At 44.8% G+C, this 10,080-nt stretch overlaps 1 long non-coding RNA gene across 1 annotated transcript; it reads left to right on the plus strand.

The window, feature by feature from the left end:
* The first annotated feature begins 846 nt into the window (after nucleotides 1–846).
* LOC119322077 lies at nucleotides 847–1,905 on the plus strand. The gene is made up of 3 exons (XR_005155397.1): nucleotides 847–912; nucleotides 1,374–1,422; nucleotides 1,865–1,905. It is a non-coding gene; the product is annotated as an uncharacterized LOC119322077 (long non-coding RNA).
* The last annotated feature ends 8,175 nt before the right edge of the window (nucleotides 1,906–10,080 follow it).

Below are 10,080 nucleotides of genomic sequence, written 5' to 3' on the forward strand. Positions count from 1 at the left end.
GGCCGGCGGCTAGCTGATGTGGTGGCCGGTCTCTGGCTCGCGAGCGTCGTGGTGCTCGAAAACTCAAATCCCTCGAGTGGTGCAAACTCCGCATCATGGACGACAGGTTGAGCGCCCGCGGCAGCCAGCCGTCATACAACCCATGCGGAAGAAGACGATTGTGTTTCCATGGTTGGTGAAGGGGCTGGTGTCATCGTGCCTGTCAGCGTAGTTGTTGTTCTGAGAATTTCCATGATAAGCAAGCAGTGAATCTGTCTTGGCTGCAGATAAAAACTGTTGCAGCGGTATATGGATTCAGAAGTGACGAGTGCCCATGATTATGTTGCAGTACATGCCTTTGGAAAACCATGGCCAGTGTTGTTTCCACCGGACCGGGTCCTCTCTCCGCTGTTTTGATCTAATGTCGACTGCGTGCCGTTGGCTTCCCATGCACAAGGTCCTACCTGCGGCATTGGGCACCACGTGGGAAGCGGAAGGAGGAGCCGCAACTCTCCATGCAAGCTCGGATCAATGTCATCGCAAGTTCCGTGCTCGGCATTGCTGTTCAATCTTGCCTCAGCTGATTTCGCCCGCCGTCCGCCCGATGCTCCACACTTTGCCGTAACTCAATCTGCCGGTTCTCCGCTTGAGGTACGTACTGAAGCTAACCTTGCAAGAGGCAGGCATGGGAGGCATGATTGTTGCTGAAGCGGAACTCATAGATGTCTCACGTCATGTGGTTCTGTGCTATTCTTAATCTTCTTCTCTGAAGTGTGTAGTTTCAGTTTCACATCAAATATGTTGCACTTGCAGTGCGTACCAATGTACAGTTTACCGATGTGTATATATGCGGAGTCAATGGAAAACATTGAAGCCAGTAGTTGTATACCTATTTCAAAAATCAGCAAGTGGTTAGTAACATTCTACATCAAGGTATTACAGAGAGAAAGGAGTATCTCCTATTTTATTTTTGTGGGATTGGGAGCAATTTAGAAACTTATGAAAATATAGGAATCATTCTCACTTTAATCTCCAGTCCTCTTGTTTTGCTTCATTTATCATGCATTATGCATGTCATATGTTCCCACAAATGCCTGGCAGAAGCACAACTTTGATAGGGAACGTAGAATGGTCACTTCGGTAGCAGGGCAGATGCACATTCCCAGTGTATATGTAAAATTATATGCATATCTAGCCATAGAAATACATGCATCTGAACCGCATCGGACATAGTGTCGGACTGTCAGCCTAAAATATTCCTGTTTTTATCATTCTCCATTTCTGTGAATATGCAAATATAAGTGCCATGTATGTGCTTGTGGAACTTTTGCTGTAAAATTTCACGCTTCTTTACGAAAAGTAGGTTGAAGAAAGTTTTGATTTTTCTTGGATAGGTTATCATATGACAGAACGTCTGGGGTGAAAGCTAAGCTACTTCCAATGGTAAGAATTGAAATCTGGATGAAACCTCCATTATTTGTTTTATATATTTTTAGATACATGAGAGAACTAATGATATTTTTAGACTGTAGAACATCCCTTTCAAGGATTCTCTCTCTATGAGCATATATATTGCCTCAGCTTATATCCATTGCCGCACGCATCGGCGTGTCAGTAGCATTACTTTGATAACATGTCTATATCACTGTAATGTTGGACATAAGTTCTGCTACATCCAAACAAGCTTATCTGATTTCCAAGAAGAGTAAAAAAAATCTTTAGTAATTTCCTGGATTTTGCTTATATCACTGTAATGTTGGACAATAAGTTCTTAATACATTTGGAGCATCTACTCTCTGGTAAGGAGTCATGGGGGAGACTATATTTTTAGTTGACATTGTAAATGATTTTAATGGCCACAATTTTTTTTCTTGTTTCTTTTCAGGTCCCAAATGAGAAGGCAAGAAGGTATCAGCTGTATGAGAAGACCCCCGCCATGCCCATTCCATTCTCTATGAAGTCAAAAGTTTCCCACTGAATATATTTGGTACTAAAACAGTCGTTATGTCAGCACCACGATCGTGTGCCTATTGTTGGCTCTTAATTCTTTAGGATTATTTGATTTGTTTGATTCATTCTGTTCATATTTATGCAGCAACAAAATACATTCAAGATCAGGGTGTGTGAGGGTTAAACATGTTAATTTATGTGGCATCAAGCTATGTATGTTGATAGCATGATCTCCTTTTCTTTTGCTTTGCAGAATTATTCTCGACACTGGAGATATATGCTAATCCTCTAGCTTTGCTAATTTTATCTTTTGATTTCATTTCAGTGGTGGAGTATTGCACCTCATTCACAGTTGTAGATGTGTGTCAAGATATCAAATCATCTGTCTTTTAGGTCAACGGCATGCCCATGGTGGTTCACCCCTAGATATAAATGACTCTAAAGTCCATGGTCCACCTAATAAAGATAGAAATAATTATGTTGGTAAGGTGGGTTAAACCCAACTTAAGCTCACACTGTTTTTATGTTCTCTTACACCTGCAGGTATTGTTAAACAATATCCTAACTGAATATCAAACACATTGCTGGCTACATGATATGTAAAGTAAAATGTATGTTGCTACTAAAATTTATATCTGAATAATGGTGGCCATTATCTATTTTTAAGCAAACATATCTCCCAAGTTTGACAAAGGTTTCCTTCATACTTCGATCAATATTTTCCTCCATTCTTGAATATAGCTATTTGTAATGTTCCTTTAGTTGAATTCTGGAAGGATTTGGTACAATAAAATTACTTTCACATTGTCATTGGAGGTGAGGGTTACATTATTTTGTGATGTTTGTAAGAGTTTTATATAAGAAGTGACACGTGGAGCTGGTTTTGCGAAATGTGAGACATCTAACAATTATCACTAAGTTTGAATTCACACCATTTTTCCCTGTTGCATTCATGGCAAACTCCAATCAGAGCAATGGCGTGGCCATTGGAGTAGATCTGTGTAATGTTATCTTCTGCCATTTGTGATGTTTGTTACAGTTGGATACAAAAAGTGGCGCGTACTAGCACGCCAGAATAGGTTTTTTGATATTTTTTGCCCGTTGCAACACACGGGCATTTGTACTAGTAATTAAACATTCAAGGTGGTTAAGAGTCGGAAGAGTCAGAGGGAATATCGATCACCCCACTAGAGGAGACGACCGACCTCGTCGTGCGGGGTGGCCTGGCCAAATGATTTATTTTCCTCCTCCTCTGCCTCCACGAGTAGCTTGACAAGCTCTGCCTCCCGCGGCGCGCCCCGCGCGCACGTCTCGGGAGATCTAGATCGGTCGCCGGAGACTCCCTCTCGTCAACGTCTCCTTCCCCTCGCCGTCGCCGGAGTGCGCCCATCGGGCAAAGCCCGTGCGGCGCGGGCGGCGGCGGGGCACTCCCTCCTTCCTCTGGTCCTCATGGCGGCGGCGCGGGTCAGCTGTTCGGGGACAAGGGGCGCCTCGTCCGGCTGGTCTCCTGTAGGCGGGGACGGCTGGGCTAGGAGGAGGTGGCGCGGTGCGGCGGAGCTGGTGGGGGCGTCGCACAGCGGTGGCGTGACCGGATCGGCGGCGGCGTCACCGGTTCGGCGGCGGGCACCGCTCGGTTCCAGCCAACCGCGAGATCGGGACGACGTGGCTTCCGATGAAAATCGCGCCTGACTGCGGTCATGGCGGACGATGGCGGCGTCTCGGACGTCGTTCCCTTCTCGAGGCATCGTCGTTGCAGGTCATGTCAACCTGATCGGAAGGTTCCGGGGGAAACCCTAGATCTGGATCTAATGGATCGGACGATGGCGACGTTTCGATGTCGTTATCCCTCCTGGCGGCATCGTTTTGGAGCAAGTGTTGGCTGGAGGGGACAAGAGGAGGAGCGGCGTGGTATCTGACACATCGACAGCGGGTCTCAGCGGCATGGAGCAGCGGGGTCTCGCCGGTGGGCGTGTAATGATGGACGAGCGCAGGATGGTGGCGTTGTCTGGCGTCGTGGCGGTGTCGACGGCAGCTAGACAGGGCAAGGTACATGCAGCGGTACATCACTAAAGACGGATTGGTGGCACATGGCTGCGGCAGCCTCATACCCGGCAGGCGTCCAGCTTGAAGAGTGCGTCAGACTGGTGGGTGCCCCATACCCGTCAGGCATCCTGGTTGGGACCTCGGGTCTTAGATGTTAGGTTTGGCTGCGAGGTCTGTTTGGTATTAGGCCCAGACTATCAGCATCCCTTCATCAATTTGATAGGAGTACCGACAGATGTTGCCTAGACTGTGGCTTTAGTCTTACTGTTATATAACTTTGTAAGGTCTTGTGTTAATAATTAATAAAGTGGTTGCATGCATCATTCAGATGCAAAGGCCTGGGGTCTTCCTCCTTTTCAAATAAAAAGGTATATCTGTAACCGTAAGAAACAAAAAATAATCAAGCAAAGTGTCCTCTATAAAAAACGAAATAAAAACGGTATGCTTTGGCGTCAGCTTTCGGCAACGCGAATACACATGCAGATGTTTCATCCGTAGGAATCTTACCACGTTATTTCTGATGCACCAAGGCAGCAACTAATTGTATTAATTTTACGGGTGACTAAACAAATCTTAACATGCCGGTTCCATATAAACTCTTTGTTCTCGCTGACAACTCTGACCTGTGTAACGCACAACGGGGGAGGACCAGGGTCTAACTTACCATTACCAGCATATTTCTGTGAGTGGCCTGCATATTGGATGCCTGATAGCACCGTACCGGTTGGCTGCCAAAAATAATCTAGAGCATTGCTATGCAGCCGATGCTTTCAGACGATACTCAGACGACGTTGCCCATCAGGCCGTTTGTTAATTAGATTCATGTCAATCTCACGGTGTAGAGTCTGCGTCGGCTGCACATCGGCCATACCATGTCGTGTGTACATCAATTTCGAATAATCTAAACGCTCTTATATTAGTTTATAGAGGGAGTAGTATTTTACGGATCTAACATCAATTAGTAGGAGCCCTCAAGCCCCGTACAACCGGTGTGGCATCTCTAAATACACAAAAAAAGCATGTACAAACTTCTACTCTATATGTCTATACGGATTGAAGCTTTTTAACATAAAATGTTTTTTTTTATCGGTGAAGCTGGTTGTTGATTTAGCAGGCCATAAAAGTTGAAACAATTTAGCATTTTTTTGCAATGAATTTGTGGCCTTTAAAATGTAAGTACGACAATGCATTGGAAGAAGAAGAAGATATCAATCATATTGTTTGAGTAGGTTTTGTGTCACAAGTTGAGGGTCAGCATTTCAGGCATTTATAACGTGTATACATGCATGGAAACAAAGAGGCATCTTGTGAATCAACGACCGATTACGTTATGTCACTCCAGACCTATTTTTTTCGTGTGAGGGCATGTGCTTCTCTACCCCTCCAAGCAGCTTCCAAGTAAGTATCCGGCTAATGCTCACTCTAGATTATGCCTTCAATTTGTCAATATGTAGGTTTGGTGTTGATGAGGAATTGTTGAGAAACGGTATAGAAAAACAATGTCGGTATCCCTTTTCAAATTCATCTTTAAAAAGATGTCTGGCCTTCTTAAAATACTGGAAACAAAAGAGGCATCTTGTGAATCCATGATCGATTATTGCAGAAGAAAATAGATCTGAATCTCACCTACTACCTCTCTTTGCAGAGTTACAAAATACTACTACCTCTGCTCTCTGCATCTCATCTCCCTACCTGTTTTCTCAACCCATGCTGCAATTTATCCCCAGTCCTCCCAGTGATCTCCTTCTCCAGTATATAGTGTACTGAAACTAAACCCCTTTCAAGAATGCAACTTACAGTAGCTGCTGATAGCTCCAAACAGCTTTTCCTATGCTGAGACTTTGATAAGGAGAAGAAACAGGGCAATGAAGACAGAGCAAGTGAAACGGTGTGGCTAGGTATTTATCTTTTTAAAGAAAAAAACAACGATTCTTCTCGTCGATTTCCATTAAATAGACCGCCATAATGTCTTTAGAAAGGTGAAGAGAACAAAGTAAAATAATGGAACGGCAACACAACCCTTTGTTTATTTTTCATAACTGTCCGGCGACATAATTACCACAATTAAGTAACATCATGACAAGGTACATTTGTAACCATAAGATATAAAAAGTAATCAAGCAGCGTGTCTGAAAAACCGGGGCAGGCTTTGCAACCAGCTTTCGGCAGGCAAGACGAGTACACATGCAGATGTTTCATCTGTACGAATCTTTCCATGTTATCTTCGCTGCACCAAGACATTACCTATTGCATTAATTTCACAGAAATCTGTACATTCTTGTTACGAGCACATTCCATAGACCCTTCTCAACTCCTTGTTCTCGCTGACAACTCAGACCCATGTATCGCACAACGGAGGGAGGACTATGGTCCAACTTACCATTACGAGCACATTTTCGTAAGAGGTTGCCCTGGCAAGTGCTTGCGGATTCAGACTCAGAGAGAGGGTTGCACTTTTGTGGCCTTGAAATGGAAGTATGACGATGCATTGCAAGAAGAAGAAGAAGAAGAAGATATCCATCATATACATTGTGGATGTAAATGTGTTTATAAAATGAAAACGGGTTCCAGATCCGCTTTACTTCTGGCCATGCATGGAATTGCTTTTGGAACTCCCAAAGTCACGCTTTAGTGTGAGTAGGTTTTGTGTAGCAAGTTGAGTGTTAATATTCCAGGCATGCATAAAGTGTACAAATGCATGAAAACAAAGAGGCATCTTATGAATCCACAGCTGATTATGTTATGTCAGTCCAGACCTTGCTTTTGTGTGAGAGCATGTGTTTCTCTTGTTGTAAGTGCAACTTTCAAGGAAATAGCATCCTACTGATGCTCACTCTAGATTATGCCTTCAATATGGTTAGTTTGGTGTTGATGAGGGGTCACTTTGTCGGTATACTTTTTCATGGTTATCTCAAAAAAGATGTCTGGCCGTCTTTAAATACTGGAAACAAAAGAGGCATATTGTGAATCCACGACCGGTTATTGAAGAAGAGAAGAGATCTGAATCTCACCTACTACCTCGCTCTCCAGAGTTAAAAAAGACACTACCTCTCTCTGCACCAACATTGAAAATTAATATATATTTTTAAGTCGGCAAAATATATTCAAAATGGATATTGTTTAATGCTGGTCACGAGAAACAAGGATATGAAAAAAAAAATTGGAATTTTTGTTTGTTTATATAAAAGTTTAACAATCGGAAGCCAAAATAAAAAGGCAAAACCAGGGACCTGACCCAAGTGCCTTCGTACTTGCGTGCAAGGAGACCGAAGATATGTTTCGATTGTGTGTCCAGGGGTGCAGCAAACCGTGTGAGACTGGCGAGGGAAACCGTGTGTGAGAGAGGATATAGTAGACCTAAGCTGGGAGGCGACGACCCTCGTCCACGGTACCATGACCCACGCGGTACTGGAGTTTCCCGGAAAGCACTGGGTGAGCCGACTATAAAGGCGTTGGAGCAAGTCATGACTGGACAAGACCTCTCTCTGCATCTCATCTCCCTTTGCTGTTTTCCCATCCCCGTCTTACAGTCTATCCCCAATCCTCCCACACCCAGTCCCTGTGATGTCCTCCTCCAGTAGCAAGATATCACATTGCATCCCATGCTGAACAAATCCCGTCAACCTTCAGTTCACCCGGCTTGAGGTTCATTCGTTGCAGGCAAGGCAAGCTTCAATTCGCCTATTCCCCTTACCTTTCCTTTCATTTTCTTTCGATCTGCCCCTTGTGTATGTGGATCTTTTAATCCCCTTTTCTACATTTTGTTTGCTCACTCTATCTTGTCGGATGTCAAAGAATAGCACGAGTAATAGACAGTGGAGGAATTCTTTGTTTGCTCGTTATTTGTAGCAGAGTAGTTGTACACTCTTGTACGTGCTACCTCCGTCCTAGTTTATTTGTTTACTTTGTAATTTGTGTCAAAGTTCGATCAAAGATTTAACTAATAAAATATTAATGCATGTTAACAAAAATTATATCGTTGGATTCGCATTTGAACATAGTTTTCAATGATATAATTTTTTGTGACATGCCTGAACATTTTGTTGGTTCAATCTATGATCAAAATTTGGCACAAAATATAATGGTTTCGTAATTGGACGGAGGTAGTATATGATAGTGTAATTCATGAATCAGTTGGTAGTTGCTATGTGCCATAAATACACCACAAGATTGTAGTGTTAGTATCGACCAGAAAGCACATTAAATAAAACGTTATTAGATGAGCAACACAATGACATCATGCTTTTGTGCAACGTATTCTTCCTCCTTGCTCACCCCAACTCTCTTCTTTTATCCAGATTTATATCTCCAGTTGTGACTCTGAACTTGAGACCAATCCAACCTGTAGTTCGTCGGCCTTCACGGTGATACGTTAATCAGTACTGTATCATAATCTCTGTAGCATGTAGATACAGCACAAACTGGTTCATCTAGCAAACGAGTTGATCTAGCAGTAGATGATTGCATGTATTAACCTAGATCATTTGAGTGCAGGAGGGTTATTGGGTATGGCTGGATTTTGGATTGGCAAGGAGACTCAGGAGTGGATGAATTTGTGGCTGACGCGGGCCCTGGTTCTTTTGAGCTTCGCTGCGCATCTTACCCTGGCCCTATTAGCCGGGATCCGTCGGCGTAGGGACTCCGGCGTGCGGAGGTTTCTTGTGTGGTTGGCGTACTACTTCACCAAGTATGGCACGCCATTCGCCCTCGGCAAGGTGTTCCTCGACACCGCAAACAGCGAGCAACAGCTGAAGGTGTTGGGTGACACCGCGACTGTGTATAGCGAGCAGCAGTTGAAGGAGTTGGTCGACATCGCGACCGCGTATAGAGAGCAGCTGATGTTTGCGTTCTGGGCGCCGTTTCTCCTGCTCCACCTTGGTCGCCCGGACAACATCACCAGCTATGCCTTGGAGAACAAAGGGCTGTCGGTGCCCCGCATCGTCGGTCTCATCGTTCAAATTGGAGGAGCTATCTATGGCTCATACAATCAAGGATTTATGCACGGCGATGGGGCTCTGCGCGCAGCCTTCTTCATCATGCTCTTCTTTGGTTCCTATAAGTTTGCGGAGAGGGCAGTTGCACTATACCGAGCTTCCTTTGCCAACATTCGCTGCTCAAACGAGAAAAAGGGTGTACGGCGCTTCCAACAAGAGTGGGATAATGATGACGCCCTGTTTCAAGCTCACGGCCACCTCAGTATCATCATGGGTGCCTTCGCTGAGAATGAAGTCAACAGTGGTGGTTATCTGAGTTCTTATTCTGGTTGGAAGGAGGTGAGCAAGGTGGTGGAGATGGAGGCGTCACTCATGTACGACATCTTGTACACCAAGGCAAGCGTGGTACACACTTGGGCTGGCTACACCATCCGTGTCCTCTCGCCGCTCGCCACCTCCACCGCGCTCTATCTCTTCCACCATAAACTGGGCCAGGCCATGGTGAGTGCAGATCTGGTGGTCACATACATCTTGCTTGTTGGTACCCTGATGTTGGATCTGAGATGGCTGCTGAGAGCACTAGGGTCTACATGGACATATGCATTCTTGGTTGATATAGAGGAAGACGAAGAAGAAGAAAGCAAAGGTCGCCATCGCTGGCTGAAGAAGGCAGGTGGTCGGGCTATTCTGGCTGGGAAGCAATCATGGTATTTTCTTCGTCGCTTCCTCGTCTGTCTGGATCTGTCGCGGCTGTCACTGAGAAGCGGACCAAGTGGGCACAGGTTGTTGCCGAGCTCGGGCGTCGGACAGCGAAACTTGTTGCAGGCGTTCTCTACTCCTCCTCCTCCTCCTCGGGGCCGGCTCGAGAAGTTGTTTTCTCTTCGCGCTGGACCGAGGAAGTGGATGATGAATGTCAAGGATCAGTTGTTGGAAACCTATCTTCATTATGATATCGATATTTATTATATTGTCAAGAGGCATCCATCAAGTGAACTCGGTGATTATATGAGGTCTAATGCCAAGAACTATAGTTTCGAAAGGAACCTCATTGCATTCCACGTCGCCACAGACATTTTCCTCTTGTGCAAGCATCCGTCGCCAAGGATAGAAGATGAAGCATCAGCGGAATATGAGAAGCAGATCCGAGCTCTATCAGACTACATGATGTTCCTCC

The sequence above is a fragment of the Triticum dicoccoides genome, chromosome 6B, assembly GCF_002162155.2.
Source record: "Triticum dicoccoides isolate Atlit2015 ecotype Zavitan chromosome 6B, WEW_v2.0, whole genome shotgun sequence".
Lineage (NCBI taxonomy): Eukaryota > Viridiplantae > Streptophyta > Magnoliopsida > Poales > Poaceae > Triticum > Triticum dicoccoides.